Consider the following 24,497-nt stretch of genomic DNA (forward strand, 5'->3'; position numbering starts at 1 on the left):
GAGTCTCACATGAAGATGAAACACCTGAACCTTATACGTCAGTGATTAAACTAAGTCTGTGATTGGTCATGGACATTACAATTGACCAAACGAGCAATATGGGATCTCATAAAGCAGCACAGTAGACTGTTTGTGCACTAGTAGCGTATCTTTGTGCACACAATGGCGTTTTGCAAAAGCAGAGGAAATGAATTTGTTATTCTACTTGTGTTTACGGTCAGTACACTCAGTACTTTAATACACTGCAGAAGTTTGTCTTGGACACAAACGACTAGTGATGAAGGGGAAACGTTATCTGATATGTCAGATCAAGAGACACTTTATGACCAGTTTGCTGATTTTGACAACCCCATTGATGACGACGCCTTCTTTGGTATGTAATGCACTTGTGTCATTGTGTATATGCAATCAAAAAGGATTTAAATGTCGGTTACGAATCGCTTACTGTGTACTGCAGATGAAGCTAGTGATGAAGGGGAAACTTTATCTGATATGTCAGATCAAGAGACACGTAATGACCAGTTTGCTGATTTTGACTTCGCCATGACGAAGCTTTCTTTGGTATGTAATGTATCGTCTGGTTCGGCTCAGCCTCCAAAACTGACCTCGGAAGACTACAGAGGATAGTCCGGACTGCAGAGCGAATCATTTGCACTACTCTTCCTACACTTAAAGAACTGTACTCATCCAGAGTGGGTAAAAGGGCTCACAAAATTACCCTGGACCCCTCACACCCAGCACACTCTCTGTTTGAACTCTTACCATCTGGTCGACGCTACAGAGCACCGAGCACTAAAACATCCAGACACAGGAAGAGCTTCTTTCCTCAGGCCATCTACCTCATGAACAGTTAAATGTTCACCTTTTGCAATAAATGTGTGCAATATTTTTGTGCCAGATTTTTCGTATAGATCACCTTAAAATGTGTATATTTTAAACACCTGTAAATATCTCATAGAATCTGTATATACATATCATACACCCTACAGTGCAATAAATGTGTGTAATACTTTCCCTCAGACATTTCACATATATGTGAACTGCACTTTCACCTTTGTGTGCTTAACTTTTATTTTTATTCTGTACTTTCGTTGCCTTTGTTGATTGTTACTTGTCTTGTAACCTTACTTGTGTACTGGAAGCTTCTGTAACCAAGACAAATTCCTCGTGTGTGTAAGCACACCTGGCAATAAAGCTTGTTCTGATTCTACTTGTGCGTCATTGTGTATATGGATTTAAAGTCCCTGTGAACTGGACATTGCAGTTGTTTTAACGCATTTCTGAGGGAAATGGAATTGTGACCGACATTGATGAACCATTTACCATAAAAGCTGCAACACTTCATGAAGAAAATAGACATTGTCATTTAATTTCACTGGGACTTGTTGCTTACAAATCACTTTCGTTGTACTGCAGATGAAGCTAGTGACGACTGGGGTAAAACTATCTGACATGTCAGATCAAGAGCGACTTGATGACCAGTTTGCTGATGACGACGCCTTTGGTATGTAATGCACTTATGCGTCATTGTGTATGTGGATTCAAAATGGATTTAAATGTTGTTTACGAATCGCTTTCATTGTATTGCAGATTGCAGAAGTGTGATAATGATTTTATGAATTTGCAACTCTTTGGTTCTGGTGTGGACCAAGTTGAGCTTTGTCGAGGTAAGTTGGGAATTCCTGTTTGGCTTTTAACTTATTTGATGCCCATCACAATCAAAAGACTAATTTGTCTGTTGTAATGTGTTTATTTCCTGTGTCAGTTGGGCTCAATATAGGAGACTTTATAGGATGCTCAAATATCCTATAAAATCTAACTGTTGCTCTTAGTTTTTTTGGATAAAAGCGTCTGCCAAATGAATAAATGTTTATGCTACACCCTATAATGGATGTGGTGTTACACAAAAGGTACTTATGGTTAATTTGCTCTTGTGTAAGGTTAAAAGCTATAAAGCCAACTTGTTTGTTTTTCAGGGAGGGAAGTATGTCATGCAGATGCAATGGCAGGGAATCCCTGTTTTCCTCTCTTGTCCCATGGACTGGCCTGTGTCCCAAGTGAGAAAAGCCATGTGGCCCCAGAGACAGAACCTCATTCTTCCAAAGAATGGCTTTTTCTCATCTAGACACACAATTGCCTAAAATGTACATGCATATATCTCCACATTCTATGCTTGTCCCCATGTTATTCTACGTCACCTATGACCTCAAAGACATTTTTAATCGTATTCATGTTTAGTTACACTCTTGTACATACTACAGGTCAAAGTATTTATAACACTTTCATGTGTTTCATATCTAAATGTTTCCCTTTTCATTCATGAAATGATGGTGTATAGCATAGTAATGCATCTACACCATACTCCTTATCTTAGTATAAAACTATTACAGCACCAAAACTTCCAGGCAACCATAATTTGCAAATAAATTCTTTAAAAATCAGACAATGTGATTTTCTTTCTCATCGGCCTCTCATCCATTTAAGTGGGAGAATTTACACAATTGGTGGCTGATTAAATAATTGTTTTGCCCCCACTGTGTAATGGATGTGAATGGCTAAAATCACACCCTGAACCCGCGTGTAGGGATGTTTCTGAACTTGACTGCGCTGCTTAACTGTTTCCGCTCGCATTTTAAACAAGGCTACGGCCTCCACGGCGTCTGATCGATCTTCCAGTAATACATTTGATCAGGTAAGGAGCATTAATGTAAGCAAATAAGTTATGAGAGGCTCTGTTGTATCGTGAATAAATCATGTTTGAAGGGCTTTTCCTGCTTAGCGCCGTGCCTGCAACTCCTTCTTTGCTTTCACAGTTAGTAAAATACCTAATGGCGATCCTTCCGCTGGAATAAATAGTCCCTGGCCGAACGCAGCCATTGGTACACAATGCACATCGTTGGTTCCAGAGGTTTCGCTGCCCTGTGAATAAAAAAACTAAGCTACTGACCATTTAAAATGCTGGAAGTAAACGTTTTAAAATAGAAAGTGCAGACAGACATAGGCGGAAACTTCTAGCACATGTCACATTAACAGTCTGATCTGAAGTTCTGTAATCTGTACAGATCTGCCTCTTTACATGTTTATGTATACTCATGTATTAATTCTTACACGGATTATCTATCATTAATATACTTTAGCTATTAAATGATCTTGAATACGTATTTTTATATAGTGCAAAAATAACCTGCTATATTAAGACAAATTTTCTTGCCTTAAGGGAATTTTTTTGATTTGGGTTAAGTATTAAAGTATTAAGTATATAATAAAGAGGTCAAAAGTAGTTCACATGTATTCTCTTTATTTTAAAGCTATGGTTTAATTGTGTGTATGTATTCAAGGACAATATGGTGTATACTCAATATTTTTCTAATTGCAGGAAATTGAGGGGGAGGAGTTCAAAAGGACTGAAGAGTGACCCAGAGATGTCAGTTGTGCACATCAGATTGGAAGACTGTAGGTAGAATTCAGGAATCGATTTGAACACCATATTGTATATATATAAAAGCTCAGACAGTGCATATGTATATATACAGTATATATAGAAATGCAGTTTGTCTCTAAAGTCCCCAGTTTGTATCACTGTTTCTTACCAATTAATATTATAGAAAGGAACTAAAGATTATGCATTCATGATCATATCAATGTATATTGTATGTGTCTTTCAGTCTTGACTAATGTCATAGACTGCATTATAGGCCCCAGATTATTTTCTGAAAATAAATGATCATATTTACAGGAAATAATATTATTAATAATAGTAATAATATTAAGCAAAAAGTAATTGAATCGATAAGGAAGCTGATCGATTACATCTCTCAGATGGTGTGTGACCTAATTTGCACCTACCAGCACTGAAGCCAAATGACCTGAATCTGCACAAGTCAACAATCTTCAGTCATATTTATGACGGGACTGTTTGAAGACATCATTCGCTGATCCAAACCTGTTACACTGCGGCTCAAGTCAGAACAGATTCATGAAATGACCTTTGGGCAACTGATGGGAATGAAGGATTTCAGTGTATATAAAGTCTAAGGGATGAACCTGACAGGGCCTGTACACTTCATCAGAAAAGAGAGGAGGCCTGTGATGGAGATTCAGCAGGATTTCCATGCATACTCAGCAGATTAGTGCCGTTCTTATTCTTTAATCTAGGTGAGTAAGCCCAGACAAACACAACGCACAAGGAGGTATAAGGTACTTTGCAAAGTATTTTATTGTCATTCAATCTGCATCATTGTTATGACTGGCTCAGAGCCATAACAAAAGTTAGGAGACCATGCCAAACAAACAAACCGTGCAAAACATAAATTTATTGTACATATAACACAAGTTAATGTAACAGAACCAAAATATCATGTGTGGATGTCAATGTCAGTAATGTAGTGCAAGTGCATGGATGTATTGTGTGTATGAATGCAAGTGTTGGGTGTAAACATAAACATAAGAGACATAAACTTAAATAAACTCAAACGTCCATCGGTGTAAACCACTGGCGTCCGGAGCAAGGCATTAACCTGGCCGGTGCAACATTCAAGCTTCTATTTAAACACCATTCTTCGTAGGTGGCAGCAATTAGACCTGAAATAGAGGAGGGGCAAGAGAACAAGCCAAGACAGGCCAAGGGCCGTAACACCCCCCCTAACAGGACAGGGACCCACAAGGGCACCCTTGAGCCAGTATCCCATGATACTAAACTTGTAGAGAAGACATATCTTACCCAACACATTAGTGACCGCCCCTTGATATGCCGAATGTCCAAGGTGTAAGACTGGAGATAGAGGGCCCAGCGCATCAGCCGTTGGTTAGGAGTCTGTAGAGTGCTAAGGAAAGTTAGTGGATTATGGTCAGAAAAAACTACCACTGGACCAAAGCCCAGATATACACTAAAATGCTGTAACACCCAAATAAGCGCAAGCATTTCTTTTTCTTTGACGGAGTAATTTAGCTGATGGCGATACAATTTCTTAGAAAAGAAACATACAGGCTTGTTAACCCCCCATCATCTTTCTGCAGTAACACTGCACCAGCCCCAACCATGCTAGCATCCACCTCTAGATGAAATTCACAATCCTATCGAGGAGCAACTAGAACCGGAGCATTTGAGATTAGAGCTTTAACCCGCTCGAAGGACTGCTGGCATACCAGAGACCACACATACTTTGCTTTTCCTCTTAGAAGATCCGTTAGAGGTGCAAACACTGTAGAGTAATTCCTACAAAAACACCTTAGTAGCCCAACATACCGAGAAATATCATAAGCTCCTTCTTTGTCGTTGGTGATGGAAAGGTATCAATTGCAAATCATAGGGTATTCGAGTCACAGTTTTATAATGGATATTGTCTGCTAAATCTGCCACCTTTTTGCTTGCCACGGGGAAGTAATTATAGGTAAAAGAGCTAAAACCTGGTCACCTGGGAGAAACTCTCTGTGCTCAGTCTGACGGTCATAACGATTCTTGATCTTAGTTTGTGCCCTAGCCAAATTTTTCCTGGCCACCTCTTGGGACATATAGACCCTATACCTGAACCCATTCACAAAGTCCAGTAGGTTAGTTGGAGGCTGAGCCTCCTTCCAGTTGTCCTGCAAAAGAGCCATGGGACCCCGCACTTTATGACTAAAGATCAGATCATTAGGGCTAAAACCTGTATTTTCTTGGATTACCTCTCTAGCAGCTAGCAACATCCACGGTAAAGCCTCTTCCCAATCACCCTGCATCTGAACACACAATGACCGCAACATTGACTTAAGTGTTTGGTGAAACCTCTCCAAAACGCCTTTGCTTTGAGCATGATAGGCCGAAGAAAAATTATGAACTATGTTTAATTGTTTCAGCAATTGAGCAAATAATTTTATACAAAAATTCGATCCTTGATCCGACTGAATGACCGAGGAAGCCCAAAAATAGAAATAAATTGGGACAATACACGGACCACAGACTTGGCTGTTATACTACGCAATGGGTAGGCTGCAGGATATCTAGTGTTTTGACACATCACTGTCAATAAATACCTGGCACCGGATTTTGATGGGGGTAATGGCCCAACACAGTCAATGAGAAGATGTTCAAATGGTTGACTTATAGCTGGTATTGGACAAAGTGGCACAGGCTTCAAAACCTGATTAGGCTTACTAGTCAACTGACAGGTGTGACACGATTTAATATACGCAGACACATCCTTTTTCAAGCAAGGCCAAGAAAATACAACAAAACCCGGTCATACGTCTTCCAGACACCCATGTGTCCAGATTGATCATGAGAAATCCGCAAAACAATATCCCGATATGTCAAAGGAACAACCACTTGGTAAATCGGATTGCCAACAAAAACCTCAAACTGCGGCGTCCATTTTCTCATCAAGACATTATTATGCAAAAAAAACAATGAGAAAGATTTCTGACCTCGACAGGAGAACAAACTCCATCCATACAAGACTTCAAAGTGCTGTCAGCTCTCTGTTCCTGCATCAGCTCATCATGAGAAACAGACCAGAGGACAACAGGTACCACTAGATGAGGACTAGAGGCCACATCCTCAGAGTAATCATTATTCAAACGCTTTGAACGAGTTACTGCACAGGCACTGAACACATCAAGGAATTGTACCCCACTCTCATCAGGCTTACTGCACATGTGAGGAGTCAACGTCACCTTGGCAGCTGGAGATACATCAGCCCGCCATCAGCAACGCCATCGACCAGCGGCACACCAACAGACATTTCCCCCTGGAAGAGATCACAGTGCAGCATAATTTTATGTTGTGGTACATTCAAAACATTTAAACACATTCCCACTACAGGAATGTTAGAGCCCATAAAGGTGTCATTTGAAAATGGCAATGTTGACGATATAATAAACGAGTCAAACGCACCAGTGTCACGCAAAATTTTTATGCGTACTTGCTCTTTGCTTCCCTTTAATGAAACAAATCCTTCTGTAATAAAAGGCAAATACGATTTCAACTCCAGGTCGCCTTCTGCAGTGATTCCAGTTAACTCATTGACAGTGACAGCTGCAGCACACATCACAGGATGAGTCCTAGGAATAGCTTGTTTTGGTTGAGACTTAAGAGCATAACAATCATTTTTCCAATGTCCACGCTTATGACAGTTATTACAGATTTTCTCTGAGTCTACTGACACCCGACCATTTTTATCTTCGAACAGCCTACGTGCCCTAGTTTCATAAGGGGCAACACCACCTCTTGAATTATGAATCAAGAAATAATCGTCAGCCACCGCAGCAGCTTCCCCTACAGACTTAACTCCACGCTCACCAATATAAGTAGCAATGCACTCAGGCACAGAGTTTTTAAACTGCTCCAAAATAAATAACTCACGCAGGCTTATAAAAGAGTCAACCCCGGAGCACCAATAGTCAAAATGCCTAGCCAGATCACGCATAAACTCTAGATGTGACTTGTCTACACGTCTCCAACCTCGAAAACGCAGTTGGTATGCCTCTGGGACAAGTTCATAAGCTTTTAGAACAGTAGTTTTGACCACAGAGTATGTACCATAATCAGTGCTGCTTAAATCTGAAAGGGCCTGTTGTGCTTTTCCTGTTAACACACACTGTAACATTAAAATATGCAAAGCATGTCTCCGGGTCATCCTCATTAAACCTGGGAACTAACCTCAAATCACTCAAGTCATCGTGCTGCTTACCTGCGCCACTACAGGGCGATCTACCCAAAGCGCCTTCTCTAATCATCATAAATTTTTGTCTCTCCAAATTTAACTTTTCTCGCTCCAAATCCTGTCTCATGCTTTCCATCGCCTGCTCTTTCTCATGCTCAGCTTTGACTCGTCACAAAAGCAATTCTTTCTGCTGTTCAAATGATAAACCAACTGGGCCCACACTTCCCGACAGAGAGGGTTCAACCAAAGTGTCAACTTCACCTGGCATTAAAACAAGTGCCCCGGCACTTCTTCAGATCGGGCGGTGGACGAGGCATCTTTTGTTTCTGTGGGCTTGGAAAGCTTCGCTTCGATGCATTCCTCTCGTGACGCAAAAAAAGCGTTAGAGGAGCTTCTCGGGGCAGTGACTAATGCAGTCGACCGGCTGAAGCTTGACTGGTATCTGTCGGGTGGCCAAGGGGACGAACCCAAAAGTCGGGCCCTTTTGGGTTCTATGGCTGCATTGGTGACCACGGAGAGACACCTGTGGCTGAACCTCACAGGCATCAGGGACCGCGACCGTGCGTTTCTCCTCCGGACTGTTTGGGGATGTGGTTAACACCGTAGTCACCAGGTTCCGGGAGGGCAAAACGCCACGAGGAGGCTTTTGTGAGTTATCTCCCCCGTCGTGCTCAAGCGTCTGGAGTGTCGGCAACCCACTCCGGACCAGTTCCCCAGTCCCGAACAGGCACACAGTATCGGGTGGGTCCGGTTTACCCGAGACGTGAGGTCATCAGGCAAAGTGTGGCGAGTCCCGGCCCACCATGCCCCTCAGGCCACCTCTAGGAGGCCGGACCTGAGGGAGTTCATCGCCTAGAAAAAGAAGAAATCCTGAGATGTGTGTGCCCGGGACTGTGGGGGTGTGCCCCCCAGGGAGGGGTGCTAAAAATTCCAAGAGAATATAGAGGCTCCTCTTCGGCACCCACACAGGGCAGCTTTTGCAATCTCCGCCGCTACCAGCGTTTCAGGGATTAGTGGTCTCAAAAATGCTAAATGTTCTGTCGTTCCCTGCCACGATTCAAGACGCCGGATGTCTGGCATCCCCCAAACTAGATGAGATGTCAACATTAATACCCCTTTCAGGGAAGCTGGCAGCGTAGAAACTACTGCCAAGTATCTCTCCATGGGTAGAAAGAATTAAAGCCAAAGGCTACAGGATTCAATTTGCATATCGCCCACCGCGTTTCAACGGCGTGGTCTCCACTTCCGTGCAACCGGAGCGATCACATCTGTTGACACAAGAATTACAAGCTCTGCTGTACAAAGGGGCCATAGAACATGTTCCCCTATCAGACAGAATGTCAGGCTACTATAGCCTGTATTTTCTGGTTCCCAAGAAGGATGGGGGGGTTGCGTCCAATTCTAGATCTTCGCGGATTGAACTGGTACCTAAAGACACACAAGTTCAAAATGTTGACAATCAAGATGATTGTGTCTCAAATTCAGTGTCACGACTGGTTTGTGACGATCGATCTCAAAGACGCATACTTTCACATAGAGATCTTGCCACAATTTAGGAAATTCCTGAGGTTCGCTTTCGGGGGCGAAGCTTACCAGTATCGGGTTCTTCCATTCGGCCTAGCCTTGTCACCCCACACATACACAAAGTGCATGGATGTAGCTCTGGTTCCTCTGCGATTCCAGGGCATCCGCATTTTGAATTACATAGACGACTGGCTGATTTTAGCTCAGTCTTGGGAGCTAGTGCTTCGACATCAGGATGTCGTCCTAATTCATCTCGAGACTCTCGGGTTAAGACTCAATGTCAAAAAGAGCGTTCTTTCCCCTACGCAGAATAAAACGTATTTGGGGATTATACAGGACTCGATCGCAATGCAGGCACGACATTCACCTGCACGTGTCGAATCCATATAGAGTACCCTGAGGAGCATCAGGTTAGGCCAGAAAGTGACAAATCATCACTTTCAAAGAGTTCTAGGTCTCATGGCGGCGGCTTCCACAGTAATACCTCTGGGCCTCCTGCATATGAGACCGTTTCATTTGTGGCATACAAGCCAGGGGCTTCGCACCCTTCCTATGTGGTTCAGACCTCAGTTTTTGACTTCAGGTGCCACTCTCGGTCCGTGTTGTCGTCGCAAAATGCTAACGACAGACTCATCCCTCACGGGTTGGGTAGCGGCCTTAAATGGCCGTCCAGCCCAAGGGATCTGGAGAGGCCATCTTCTCGATTGGCACATCAATTGCCTCGGAATGATGGCTTTATTTCTGGACCTGAAAGTTATTAGACTACAGTGTCCTAGTGTGGGTCGCGCCACCTGAACAAATTGGCCCAGCAGATCCTGCCCTGGGCAGAGGGCAAATTCCTGTCCCTCAGAGCGATTCACATCCCGGGGCATATGAATGTGGGAGCAGAATTGCTGTCCAGACAAGCTGTGACAAACGGGGAATGGAAACTCCACCTCGAGATAGTCAGACAAATCTGGGAAAGATTTTACGAAGCAGAGGTGGACCTCTTTGCTACACAGGAACCACCATAATGTCCCCTCAGTTTTTCTCCAAGTCATCCAGCTCCCCTGGGTCTGGACGCGATGGCCCATACGTGGCCCAGACTGCGTCTTTATGCATATCCTCCGATAGCTCTGCTCCCAGGAGTCCTGGTGAAGGTCCGTCAACAGGGGTTTCGACTCTTATTGATAGCTCCCCGTTGGCCAACCAGAATCTGGTTTTCGGACCTAATATCCCTCCTCGACGACACGCCATGGGCGATCCCAGTCAGGAGAGATCTTTTGTCTCAGACACAGGGGACAGTGTTTCATCCCTGTCCAGATCTGTGGAACCTCCATGGCTGGCCCCTAAAGGGCACTGGCTGAGAGGTTCGGGGCTTCCACCCGATGTAATAGAAACTATTTTAAGTGCTAGGGCACCCTCCACTAGATGAAGCATGCCGGCTGATGCCTCCTAAACGGACTGTTCCATCATGCGACTTAGCAATAGTGCTCGAGGGTCTGGTTAGCGCCTCTTTTTGAACCTATGGAGTCAGCACCTATCGGGTTTCTGACTTTAAAATGTTTTTTCCAACGACAATCACCTCTCTTAAGAGGATTTGAGATTTGCAGGCGCTCTCGACCTCGCCGTCCTGCTTAATTTTTGCCCCTGGGATGGTCAAATCGATTCTACTCACCCAAGTTATCTGCCGAAAGTTCCATTCTCCACTGTGCATCCGGTTGTTCTTCACCGTGCATCCAGTTGTTGCGGCCTTCTGTCCTCTGCCGTTCACGACGTCGGAGCAGGAAAGACACACCTACGGTGTCCAGTAAGTGCTCTTCAGAATTACATCCACCGCGCTAGCCAGTGGCGTAAATTGGAGCAGTTTTTTCATATGTTATGGGAGCCGCAACATCGAGAGTAGCTTTTGATAGGGAATGCCTCGGGTTACTTGGCTGTAACCCTTTTCCCTGAAAAAGCGGGAACGAGATGCTGCGCCTCAATGCCCCACTGTAGGCGTGCCAGACGTCCTTTCAGACAAAGTTGGAACCTGAAGACGCGTTCGCGCCACGTGTATTTATAACCTGCAGGTGCGGATGTAATTATCCGCCGAGGTTATTTAAAGCCAAAATCAATTTTGCCGTGTTTGACACAAGTGCTTCCCAACCAGTCGAACTAAGACATTCTCCCATAGCGTTTGAAACGCAGTATCTCGTTCCCGCTTTTTCATGGAACAGGGTTACGACCAAGTAACCCGAGATGAACCTCTTGTTCTTTGCTCGAGGGCAGAGGCTGAGTGGTATGCCACGTACGCAGAAAAACATGATAAACAATTTGGAAAACAAAGATAAACGTATCATGTAGCAAGGATAGAATAACAGGAAAAAGAAACCCAAAGATAAACACTTCATTAAGCAAGACTTGAAAATTTCGATTACATGGACTCCTTCTATTGCTGCTGAGTGTTATGTCTTTTGTTGCTGATCACTAGTTATTCTATTGAAATACAGTACACTGCCTTTCCAAACTACGCTTGAGCGTGCAATGATCCCAGACAATTTAAATCCAGATATCGTACACAACAGGTGCGTTCGAAGAACCAAATTATCCAAATCATGATTTGATGAGGGTGAGTTCAGATTCTACATGACAAATAACAAATAAGGTTTAAAGTTGCTTCATTAATGTTCATGTTAATTTATTAATACAATTATACAATCATTTTCAGGGAACACAGTCATTCAGTGCAGTGCAGAGTGTTTCTGTGGATAAAAGTGTTTTCTATATAAGAGGAACACCTCCTAAAAGAAAATTAGTGTCTTATTGTTTAAACAAGAACTTAAATACAAAACAAAACTAGTTTTAAAGCTTGTACTGATGCCTTTCTTTCATGCAGTCTCCTGTAAAACATATGATGATACAGTACAGATAAAAGACAAGCAAAACTAGAACAGTAAGTGTTATCTTGTGTTTTTGCAATTGTGAAATGTTTCTCTCTGCTCTGAGTTCTCGTACGCTTCTTGAGGTTACTCATAAATCTTTCCACACTGAAGTCATGTGTTACGTTCTAGCTCCCAAAGGGAGGGGAACCTGACAACCCTCTGCTCTGGCCAACCAATGCCAGCAAAGGAGGTATGGAGTCACGTTGCGGGAAAATGACACAAACACCAAATACCGTATAGAAACAAAGCTTTTATTTAGCCACGATAATAGTGTAGATAATAAACAAAAAATGGAAGGCCTGGACGGACCAAAGTAAAGAAATAAACAAAAATAACCCCACCCCAAAACCATACTTACGCCCAATAAAATATATAATAATCCCTATCTGGCACATGATCAAGGCGCCCTAACCAAATTACAGTGGGGGGTCCGCCCAGGTCTAGCTGTTGTTTCTAGACAGAGAAGTATTCCTACTGGTGATGTATACCCCGGGGTAGCTCTAAATCTACTCCCCAACTCCCTATGAACAACAAGGAAAGGAAAAATTATTATGAACACAAATTATTATCCATAAACAAACAAATGCTCCGTCCTGCTGCTACAAGTTCCAAAAATGGAACTCAAGCTAACTTTACTCGCACACAACAACAGTTTATAATTATTATCATATGTTAGTCTCAAGGTATCAAACAAGTTGTCTAAATATCATAAAGATCCCCACACAGGGTACAAACAAAACCATCAGCAGGAACAGAGAGAGAGACCTGATCCAAAACTGGGCTTTTTAAAAGAGCCCAGCCAGCTGCAGCCACTGACGAGTGGGCGGATACCCAGGGCCCAATCAGCTGTTAAACCACCAATCAGCTGCCAGGACAGTCACAGAAGCCAGCTTGCCTGGTAAAAAAAAACACAACACAAGCAATACCAGAACAAAAATGACAATTAAACAAACCTAGAACACTGGGGACGTACCATCATGCAAAATACTGCATACACTTATGACACATGAAAGGTTTCTCTCCAGTGAATTCTCATGTGCGTCTTAAGACTTCTTGTTTGTCCAAAAGTCTTTCCACACTGTAGACATGTGTGAGGTTTCTCTCCAGTGTGAATTCTCTTGTGTGTCTTAAGGCTACTCGTATCTGTAAAAGTCTTTCCACACTGTAGACATGTGTGAGGTTTCTCTCCAGTGTGAATTCTCATGTGTTTCTTAAGGTTTCCTGTTTGTGTAAAAGTCTTTCCACACAGTAGACATGTGTGAGGTTTCTCTCCAGTGTGAATTCTCATGTGTGTCTTAAGGTGACTCGTATCTGTAAAAGTCTTTCCACACTGTAGACATGCATGAGGTTTCTTTCCGGTGTGAATTATCATGTGTGTCTTAAGGTGACTTGTATCTGTAAAACTCTTTCCACACTGTAGACATGCGTGAGGTTTCTCTCCAGTGTGAATTCTCATGTGTCTCTTAAGGTGACTTGTATCTGTAAAACTCTTTCCACACTGTAGACATACATGAGGTTTCTCTCCAGTGTGAATTCTCATGTGTGTCTTAAGGTGAGTTGTATCTGTAAAACTCTTTCCACACTGTAGACATACATGAGGTTTCTCTCCAGTGTGAATTCTCATGTGTGTCTTAAGGCTTCCTGTTTGTGTAAAAGTCTTTCCACACTGTAGACATACATGAAGTTTCTCTCCAGTGTGAATTATCATGTGTGTCTTAAGGCTACTTGTATCTGTAAAACTCTTTCCACACTGTAGACATACATGAGGTTTCTCTCCGGTGTGAATTCTCATGTGTCTCTTGAGGTGACTTGTATCTGTAAAACTCTTTCCACACTGTAGACATACATGAGGTTTCTCTCCAGTGTGAATTCTCATGTGTGTCTTAAGGTGAGTTGTATCTGTAAAACTCTTTCCACACTGTAGACATACATGAGGTTTCTCTCCAGTGTGAATTCTCATGTGTGTCTTAAGGCTTCCTGTTTGTGTAAAAGTCTTTCCACACTGTAGACATACATGAGGTTTCTCTCCAGTGTGAATTATCATGTGTGTCTTAAGGCTACTTGTATCTGTAAAACTCTTTCCACACTGTAGACATACATGAGGTTTCTCTCCGGTGTGAATTCTCATGTGTCTCTTGAGGTGACTTGTATCTGTAAAACTCTTTCCACACTGTAGACATACATGAGGTTTCTCTCCAGTGTGAATTGTCATGTGTCTCTTAAGGTGACTTGTATCTGTAAAACTCTTTCCACACTGTAGACATACATGAGGTTTCTCTCCAGTGTGAATTGTCATGTGTCTCTTAAGGTAACTCGTATCTGTAAAACTCTTTCCACACTGTAGACATACATGAGGTTTCTCTCCAGTGTGAATTCTCATGTGTGTCTTAAGGTAACTTGTATCTGTAAAAGTCTTTCCACACTGTAGACATGCGTGAGGTTTTTCTCCAGTGTGAATTGTCATGTGTCTCTTAAGGTGATCTGTTTTTGAAAAACTCTTTCCACACTGTAGACATGCATGAGGTTTCTCTCCGGTGTGAATTCTCATGTGAATCTCAAGGTGATCTGTTTTTGAAAAACTCTTTCCACACTGTAGACATGCGTGAGGTTTCTCTCCAGTATGAATTCTCATGTGTGTCTTAAGGCTACTCGTAGCTGTAAAACTCTTTCCACACTGTAGACATGCGTGAGGTTTCTCTCCAGTGTGAATTCTCATGTGTGTCTTAAGGTTTCCTGTTTGTATAAAAGTCTTTCCACACTGTAGACATGCGTGAGGTTTCTCTCCTGTGTGAATTCTCATGTGCTGTTTTTCACTCTTTTTGTCTCCTGTTCTCAGAGCTTCTTCCAGTGAAAATTTCTGGAATTTTTGTGCACATTGATGTTTCTGATCAGCATCTTTTACTTCTTCTTGACTGTCCTTATTCTCTTCCATCATATCTGAAGTGAACAAAAATCTCTGTTAAACACAGTTTTACAATTGTACAAAACAACATCACAAGACAAGATCATAGTTTCATTTTCAGGGAACAGTCTTTCAGTGCACTGAGTATTGCTTTGGATAAAAGAGTTTGCCATATAAGACGAACACATCCTAAGAGAATATTTTAACTTGTGTGCTCCCCGCCTTTTCTCCTCTGTCTGAAGCTGATGTTTCCAAGGTCATTGGTTCCAACCACCCTACCACCTGCCCACTGGATCCCATCCCCACCCATCTCCTTCAGTCCATCTCTCCAACGGTTGTGCCTGCTCTGACCCACATCATCAACTCTTCGCTCACCACTGGGACATTTCCCACAGCGTTCAAAGAGGTCCGCATCACACCGCTTCTAAAGAAACCCACCCTGGACCCTACACTGCTAGAAAACTACAGGCCTGTTTCCCTTCTTCCCTTCATTGCCAAAGCCCTGGAGTGAGTTGTGTTCAACCAGCTCTCCTACATTCTCGTGCGAAACAACCTCCTGGACAGCAATCAGTCTGGTTTCAAGACCGGTCATTCCACAGAGACTGCACTGCTCTCAGTCATCGAAGCCCTGAGACTGGCAAAAGCATCATCCATGTCATCTGTGCTCATCCTACTGGATCTGTCTGCTGCCTTTGACACTGTCAATCATCACATCCTCCTGGCTTCTCTCAGTGCTATGAGTGTGTCTGGAATGGCATTGCAATGGTTTGAGTCCTACCTCTCGGGTAGGTCATTCAGAGTATCCTGGAGAGATGAGGTCTCTGCGTCCCAACAGATCAACACAGGGGTCTCACAGGGCTCAGTGCTTGGACCGCTACTCTTCTCCATTTACATGACATCCCTCGGCTCTTTCATTCAGAAGCATGGCTTATCCTATCACTGCAATGCAGATGACACACAACTCTACTTGTCATTTCAACCGGACGATCCGACGGTCGCTGCTCGCATCGCGGCATGCCTGAGTGAAATCTCGCTTTGGATGAAGGATCATCACCTGCAGCTGAACCTTGCAAAAACGGAACTGCTTGTGATCCCAGCCAACCCAAAGATTCACCACAACCTTGCCATCCAACTAGGCTCATCAACTATTACACCGTCCAGCACAGCCAGAAACCTGGGATGGTAATCGATGATCGGCTTAACCTCACAAATCATGTTGCCAGCACCACCCGGTCCTGTAGATTCATCCTCTACAACATTAGGAAAATTAGACCTTTCCTATCAGAGCACTCTACGCAAGTCCTAGTCCAGGCTTTTGTCTTGTCTAAACTGGATTATTGCAATGCGCTTCTGGCTGGACTTCCTGCTTGCACAATCAAACCTCTCCAGATAATCCATGATGGAAGTAGTGGAAAGAGTGGTCAGCTCTGAAAATGTGACTATTAACTGCAATATGGATTCTATCACGGAGAAGCTCACGACTTTGCAAAGAAAAATTGATGTTGTTGGAGACCAAAATGGACAAAGAGAGTAACCGTGGAAATGGAATGCGGTTGCTCGCCCCAAGACTTAACAATCAATCTTATCTTTCTCGACTTCCCTGTATCAGCCTCGGCCAAGGCCGCTGCTGGAATTCAATCCTGAGTGGAGCAGTACGCTCTTGCGTCCCTCCCCCATTCTACTGACACCTGCATTGCCTCCGTCGCTTTGATCCGCCAGCCTGACAAGCGGGTCTGTGACCAGCGCCATTATGGCTGCAGGACCGGATGATGCCGGAACTGGATTACTTACCCTGTTGCAAGTCTTATCTATGGTATATTGTGTACATGTTTTTCTCCTCACCTCACCTCACCCATGTTATGCTGTATTTTTCTTCATACTACATTTGTTACACTGTACTTGTTTGTGTGTAATGACAATAAATTGAATCCAATCAAAAATAATTGCTTCCAATGTTTCCTCATCTGTAAATCGCTTTGGATAAAAGCGTCTGCTAAATGACTAAATGTAACATTACTCTGTTTAAATTACAACATAAAATTCACTCCGACTACAGTGATAGTCTGTAATGACCTTTTCAGCAGAAAAAGAATCAAACTGTAAATTATTCATTTTGCAACCCAGAGAGTAAATGTATGTTTATTATAATCATTTTTGTTACAGAATTATGTGTTTCATAATTAAAATAATTACTGCCATGATATATCAGTGGTTTGGATTGAATGAATCAAGTATAAATCAAGAATCAATGTAAAACATCTTCAGGTACAGAATAAAGTCATCAGATGTGAAATAACACTACATAGTCTTCACTGTATAAATTGAATATAGATCAATCCTTATTAGAGTCACACCAGTCAAGAGCATTGAGTGACGATTTTCTTTGTCTTTTGTTGTTTTATTAACAATAATAACAGACTGTGATTTATAAAGCTGCTGTCACTTTAAGTTCAGTACAGCAGAAACGATGCCCCCAAAAATATAGTCGAGTAAAAGAAAGAATAACAACTAAAAACCAACAGACTGTGTCTCATGTAGTCGAGTAAAAGAACAAATGCATGTTTTCTTTTCAATAAGACGATAAAAAACCAACAGACTGATGAAAATGTGAAAAAAAGTGTCAAAATGCTGTGCTCTACAAACTCAAAGCAGAACGATGGTCACCTTATAGCCAAACATGTGATTCTATTGAACCTTTACCAGATCACAACCAGATCAAGTTATGATCACTTTATGCAGTTTAGTGATTCACTTTCAGTTCTAATCTTCTGCATTTGTGGTTTATCAAATAAATGAAAGCTTAATAATTCCTCCACTGTCAGAAATAAAGATTTAAAAACAGAAACCAACCTCTGTGTTCTTTAGTCCTCTGAGTTTCTGTTGTGTGTAGTTCTGGATCTCTCGTGTTCTCAAGCTTCTCTTCCACAAACTCCAACAACTGTGTGAAGATTTCAGTTCTTACACCTGAAGTGATTCTTCTGCTTGTTGCTTTCTGGTATTTATTGGTGGTTTGATGTAGGAGGAGCTTTACTGAAGGTGTCAATCACTGTTGGTGTGAACTGGAGATGTTAGAGAGACATTGTCAATAACTCAACTCAGCTTCACTTATATAACATCACTAAAAACAACAATTGTTGACCAAGATGCTGTCCACTATATCAAATACCAACATTTATCTCCATGTGTGACATAAATGACAAAAACATCTCGGCCACATCACAAATCAACTACAGAAACCCAAGCAAAGTGAGAGCAGTTGTCATAAAAACATCTAACAATGTTCAATTTCTTTGAAGTTTCCCACTCTGGTGTCATGCTGCTCCCTCTTGAGACATTGGCCATATGTACTGTAGCATATATGACGATAAAACACAATTCAAAATATTATAGATTGTAGCTGTTGGACTATCGATACACTATCATGAAAAAATATTGCGCTGTAGTCTATTGACCGGTTACAACAAGACCCTCAGGTTATAAAACTGTCTGGTGTTTTAAATCACAGAAGTTTTGAGCTTTTAAAATCGATATCAAATTCTGCCTATTTAAAACACAAACATCTGTTTTGTGAGGACATTTCCATGAGAGTTTAAGATATCAGCATAATGAAGGAGGTGAAAATGGGAACTATGGGTGTAGAATAATGACAGCTGTTAACACTGATGTGTCTGTTATACTGAAAGAAAAAGAAAACGTTCATGATCATCAGCAGAAGACCGGCAGCTCTATTAACACCAATGGATGTGTTTTCACTGTTAGGCTAATGTCACTAATGAAACAAACCTTTCAGGACAAACATACAAATCAGGATTTTAAGTCTCAGTATATATGAACTAAACATATGTTTATCATTGTTATATCTTCCTCACTGTGCTCCTGTGTTTTGTGTTCATCTCTTGTGCTAAGACTGACTCAACTCTGAATACATCAGACCAAATCCCTCTGAATTCATCTGATCCGACAGAAAAGGTGCATCATGTCAAGACCATATTATATATTATACTGAAGGAAACTAGGCTTTATATTTAACTGTATTATTAAGGCTCGTTACGTTATAATGTTGATTCTAGTTTGTAATAATGACACTTTTCCGCATGTTCACAAGACCGTCAAGAATCCTTGAAATGAAACTTAACTGCTATGCAGTTTCTATAAGGTTCTGTGTGATTTCTAGGCCGTTGATAAGGTGGTTGGTTTTAATATCAGGTCTGTCTGATGTGATGTTTTAAAATAAAATGACCTTGAATGTCCTATATAGACTGTTATTTATATATGTTCAGAAAGGTGTTAAAAAAGAAAACTACCCGTTTTGTGAAAATTATTTCACCTCAGTCTCATAGTCCACAATCTCAGTTTGTCCATCATGCAATATTTGTTTGATGTGGTGTTTTTTTATTTAAATAATGTCTCATATATGCTGTCTTCTACATTTTCAGTTGTTGAAGGGAAACTTCCTGTTCCAAGAAAATCATTTCATTATAAACAGAACATTTAGTTTGATGTGTTTTTATTCACAGCTGAGGGGATGAACTCCTTAACTCCGCCTCACTTCAATGATATCCTTTTTTGTCAAGCTTATACGTATAAATTAGTTAAAAATAATGACTAAGATCTAATTATTTTACTGTCCTCTAATTATTCTGATTTGTGTCAATGATTTAAGTCTATGAGATGCTAAAAGTTTTAGCATCTGTCATTTGTTTTTGTTCTCAGTTTAGGCCTTGACTCTTTGCTCGTGTAGCGGACTTCAAGTGGTAACCACAGGACACTATGGAAACACGACCACACAACGATTGAAGTGATGATACCTGGTGTTGTTTATTCACCTTAAACAGAGTAATGAGGCACAATGAGGGAGATACCAGAAGACCTACTCTCTCATTCCTGCATTGATAAACGCACGTGTAAACGAGGCTCTAACTCGGTTAAAAGAAAATAATCAAATCACACTTATACACATTATGACATAACCGCTTAACAGTGTTTTGACATCATAAATAAAGTGATTACATTACAGAAAATCAGTTAATAAAAGACAAATGAGAGAAAGAAAAACTACCTCAGCTTCCCTGTTCGCATGAGTCTGAGCGCGAGCGCTTAAAGGAGAAGCGACATCATTTCCTTAGGTGTCCCACTAATTAAGGCCCCACATACAACAATCGATAGGAGCCATTGAAAATAGTACATTGAAAACAAGTTTTGTTGAAGTTAACAGTTTATATTACATTTCTTATTACATATAATAAAATAAAATAAAAAAACTCTAATGCCTCAATTGACCGGCTACACTCGTGAGTATGTTAATGTATTTTTGTTTTAGTATTTTTTTGCCTATTCAATGTTTTGATAAATAATCTTAAAATATTAAAATATTTCACCTATTAAATCTTTACACATCTCATAACCTTTTCTTTGTATGCCTACTGGACGCCTTCCCCGGAAGGTGTTCTGGGCCCGTCCGACCGGGAGGAGACCCCGGGGAAGACATATAGGTCACACTGGAGGGACTATGTCTCCCGGCTGGCCTGGGAACGCCTCGGGTGTCCCCCTGGAAGAGCGAGAGAAAGTGTCTAGGGTGAGGGATGTCTGGGCATCTCTGCTTAGACTGCTGCCCCTGCGACCCGGCCCCGGATAAGCGGAAGAAAATGAATGAATGTTTTTAGTTTTCTCTTCTGTCCAGTTAAACTATCTCCAAGTTTTTTATGTACAACTTAAAAAAATAAAAGGAATTTTAATCATAAAACATCAACACAGACCGTATCCATATTTGTGTATAAACCAGATTTGTTTCTGTTACTTATGAGACTAAGTAGTTTGTTGATGAAACAATGTTGAAACATACAATCACGCGGATATATTTTAAGAGATGTCAATGCAAGTTGTTTTCGATTAAGACACATCTAACATTTAAGTCCAGGGTCGTTGCCAGTCCAAAAAAAAGGTAGTTGTCAAATACATTACACTGTAAGTTATAGCAGGGGAGAAGGTAGTGGTGCATAAAGGAGAAGCAGTTTAACCGCGGCAATGATTAACCCAGATGAATGTACTCATGGCTGGAGATGTAAATTATGCAATTGAGAAGCAAAAAACAATTACAGAGATTAGGAGAGAGTGAGATGAACGGAAAATACATACAGATATTTTGAAGAACATTTGCTATTAAAATAACAAAATGAAAGCTACAAAGATAAAAAAATTCAAAGACAATTAGGGTGAATAAATAACACTTGGTGTTTAATTTTCCTTGTAGGGTTATTTTAATTATGCATTTAGTAGTAACATAAATATAAATAAATAACAAATACATGCAGGCCAAAAATTATTTAAAATATTAAAATTTAATGCCGAATTTACTGCACAAAACTTTTTTTTAAGCTTATATCTGTCGTGATTGTGGATGAGGAGAACCCAATTGCAGGCAGACACAGGGATGAAGGGGTTAACAAAAGGACTTTAATAATAATAACAAGAACAAAAACACCCTCGATGGGGGAAAACACTAACAAAACTAAGATGCAAACCTGAAAACAAAGACTTCCCACAAGGGGGGCAAAAAGAAACAACTAGGACTACCAAACAAGGAACTTCGAAACCATACATGAACTAGGAACACTACATACAAGGCAGGAAACATGTACGGGAAACAGGTACAAGTATAACGAACGAGCACAAGACAATAGACATGAGGGCATCTTATAGGAAAACTAACAAAGGAGATAACAATGGGCAGGTGTGGGTAATGAGACACAGGAGGAAAGCAATACTAGGAACGAGAGGGGCGGGGCCAATGACGAGACTGGAGAGAACACATATTATGTCCTGATTGACCATAATATGTTTCTCTCCACATAAAACACGTGGGTCCGTCATGATTCTGCCCCTAGACCAGAAAACCAAGACAAGATTAGGCAGAATCATGACATATATCGGTTTAACTGTTTACATAGTGTTTAGTGTTTAATGAGGCCAATAACTGTGCCATGTGTTCAATGGCAAAACCAATTGGATCTGGGCCTCCCTGAGTTTTTTGTTTCCTTTCACATTTTGGTCTAATTTTTTAGTCTGTCCTGGTGTAGTAAAGGCTGAATATAAAGGATAAATGAATACAATTAAATAAGGTAACTTGGAATCTGAAGATATTTATAATTTCGTTGAAATTTAACCTTTCCATGCTTGATCCAATGTGACTGTTGTGACAGGTGGTTCCATGAACAGTGTCTGGGAGTGAAGAAAAAGGAATTGAAACGGGCAAGAGGACACAGCTGGAATTGCAAGCTATGCTCTTAAATGTATTTTACTAAGATGCAGATATTTATACTTTACCTTAATTTAAATAACTGTGAAAATCTCATGTTTATAACACATTATTTAAAATAACATGGTATGCCAATGTCTATCTGTAATTGATTTTGCTAGTACACATTTTAGAGTGTATTTTAAGAAATTGAACATTGGACTGGTTCACACCGCACCACAGCCATGTGTTTAAAAGAAATGATTTCATTAAGTCGTACACTTGTTTGATTCTTGTGGTTAAACTGATTTGCTGTGGTACCTGAGGACTGAACGTTTCCTCTTGAGACTCTTTTATATCTCAGCAGGCCTGGAAGCCCATGACAGAGATCTGGAGAAGATTCAAGTGTTTGAAAAGAATCCTCTTTCTCCATCTGCTGGACAGGACAGAGAACTGTGTGACTATATGACACTGATGAGAAATATGTAAGAAATGCAGCCCGTGTTCTGTTTTAATAAATAAACAGTCAAATATATGTAGTCATACATGATGAATGCCAATTAAATATACAACATGTCTAAAGAATTCTCAAGTTTCTCTGGATTTCTCAGTCGACGTGCACACAGACTCCAGTTCTCATACAGCGCGAGGCTACAAGCAAGTTCTCTATTGTGTCTTTCTGCGCGTCTCACTGTGAAATACGAGGTTACGTCAAAAACACATGAAAACAGTCCGTTGTGTTTTAATGGAAAGTAAACAGTCGGATCTAAATCACCAGCCTTAAGTCTCTTTTGCATCTTTATTTTAAATCAGTGTGTTTATTTCATTCATACAGTGAAGAAGCAGTGTTTCATTTCTACATTCAGTTTTTTTCTTCAAATGCTAATGGCCTATAAAATAGAGCCACAGTATTCATGTACAGATCAATATATCCTTTATTTTATTACAAATCGGTTCAACATTTATTTTTTGTTAAAGCCTTTTGCACAGGGACGTTATAGACCTAAAGCTCTACTGGGGCTCGATCGGGCCTCCATTACTTTTTCTGTGATAGAGAAAATAATATCTTGCACATCTGCATTCATGACACAATGATACACATCAATAATTACATCTTTTCAAGAATGTACAGTTACAATATTTTAAGAAACCAGTTGTTTTAGGATCCAACTAATATAAAGAACATATTTTCTCTTAAAAAATATTTTTAAATAAATATACCTTTACCTCCAAGTATACAGAGGAATATCCTTACCAGGATAAAACAGGAAAATGTATAAACATTCACAAATCATCAAACTATTTTTCTGCAGAGTCTCACATGAGGTTGAAAACACCTGAACCTTATACGTCAGTGATTAAACTAAGTTTGTGATTGGTCATGGACATTACAATTGACCAAACGAGCAATATGGGATCTCATAAAGCAGCACAGTAGACTGTTCGTGCACTAGTCATTGGCTCCAACCACCCTACCACCTGCCCACTGGATCCCATCCCCACCCACCTCCAGGCCATCTCTCCAACGGTTGTGCCTGCTCTGACCCACATCATCAACTCTTCGCTCACCACTGGGACATTTCCCACAGCGTTCAAAGAGGCCTGCATCACACCGCTCCTAAAGAAACCCACCCTGGACCCTACACTGCTAGAAAACTACAGGCCTGTCTCCCTTCTTCCCTTCATCGCCAAAGCCCTGGAGCGAGTTGTGTTCAATCAGCTCTCCTCCATTCTCATGCAAAACAACCTCCTGGACAGCAATCAGTCTGGTTTCAAGAACGGTCATTCCACAGAGACTGCACTGCTCTCAGTCATCGAAGCCCTGAGACTGGCAAAAGCATCATCCATGTCATCTGTGCTCATCCTACTGGATCTGTCTGCTGCCTTTGACACTGTCAATCATCACATCCTCCTGGCTTCTCTCCGTGCTATGGGTGTCTCTGGAATGGCGTTGCAATGGTTCGAGTCCTACCTCTCGGGTAGGTCATTCAGAGTATCCTGGAGAGATTAGGTCTCCGCGTCCCAACAGCTCAACACGGGGGTGCCACAGGGCTCAGTGCTTGGACCGCTACTCTTCTCCATTTACATGACATCCCTCGGCTCGGTCATTCAGAAGCATGGCTTCTCCTATCACTGCTATGCCGACGACACAACTCTACTTGTCTTTTCAACCGGACGATCCGACGGTCGCTGCTCGCATCGCGGCATGCCTGAGTGACATCTCGCTTTGGATGAAGGATCATCACCTGCAGCTAAACCTTGCAAAAACTGAACTGCTTGTGATCCCGGGCAAC

The 24,497-nt window shown here is 41.4% G+C and overlaps 1 long non-coding RNA gene across 1 annotated transcript in view; it reads right to left on the reverse strand.

Moving 5' to 3' along the window:
- LOC306894146 overlaps positions 1-24,497 on the reverse strand; it is a 171,683-nt gene that overhangs the window by 62,689 nt on the left and 84,497 nt on the right. Inside the window, exon 4 of the long non-coding RNA XR_013786661.1 lies at positions 14,573-14,657. This is a non-coding gene — a long non-coding RNA (uncharacterized lncRNA). The remainder of the gene's footprint in view (positions 1-14,572; positions 14,658-24,497) is intronic.

Source organism: Barbatula barbatula, assembly GCF_947034865.1.
Source record: "Barbatula barbatula genome assembly, chromosome: 5".
Classification (NCBI taxonomy): Eukaryota; Metazoa; Chordata; class Actinopteri; order Cypriniformes; family Nemacheilidae; genus Barbatula; species Barbatula barbatula.